General features: G+C 32.8%; 1 protein-coding gene across 1 annotated transcript in view; it reads left to right on the top strand.

Annotated features, from left to right (window-relative positions):
- The window catches only part of LOC119594749, a gene marked incomplete in the record, with an annotated part of 15,256 nt that extends 14,913 nt beyond the window's left edge, over positions 1–343 (top strand). Inside the window, 1 exon segment of the mRNA XM_037943840.1 lies at positions 1–343.
- Positions 344–731: the final 388 nt, after the last annotated feature.

Raw genomic sequence — 731 nt, 5'->3', positions numbered from 1 at the left:
GATTCCAGATGGCTGTTTGGAGAGCTGGTGAACGTATTTTATATGATCTGTATATGAGAATCTAACAGAGTATATCAGTCATGTAAATACAGCTAACTTAATTTAATTATTTACATTTGCCAGTGTCTTTTCTAGGCGTCTGGCATTTCCGTAGCTTTAAGTAGTTTATACCAAGCTTGTGAAAATTTGTTTTGGTAATTCAAGAAAAGATTTTTTATATGCACTTTATATTCGCAAAGTAGACATCATATGACTTATATATAAATATATATTTGATAGTACAAAACTTGTCTTCCTTTTTCTTTGGTCATGCAGATAATTTTTCCAGAATAAATGATTTGCACAAAATTTTTGTTCTTTGTCTTCACACCTCCTACCGCATTTGAGATTTTAAAAGACTGATGTAGAGGGAGGGGGGGGGGGTCATCACCGATATCCTCCTTAATAAATGCAAAGTAAAAAGTCGTTGGCAATACACGAAATACCAACTTGATGAAGCTTCTGGTCATGATAACTTGACAGACAAGTTTTCTCCTGTTGTGTATGTCTCCAGCGTGTACCTGACTAATGGCTTTTGTAGAAAAAAATGAGATTGAAAATGAATCTTAATAAAACAAACAAACAAACAAAAGAATGGAAATGAAAGATTTTGATTAAATCATCTTAACTATTATATATGACTGAATCGAAAATGATACTTATTACATCCCAACCCACTTTGCATTTGTCGC

This window comes from Penaeus monodon, chromosome 34 (assembly GCF_015228065.2).
Source record: "Penaeus monodon isolate SGIC_2016 chromosome 34, NSTDA_Pmon_1, whole genome shotgun sequence".
NCBI classification, from domain to species: domain Eukaryota; kingdom Metazoa; phylum Arthropoda; class Malacostraca; order Decapoda; family Penaeidae; genus Penaeus; species Penaeus monodon.
Note: the sequence above shows the minus strand (reverse complement) of the source record. Positions and strands in the feature narration are given on the sequence as shown.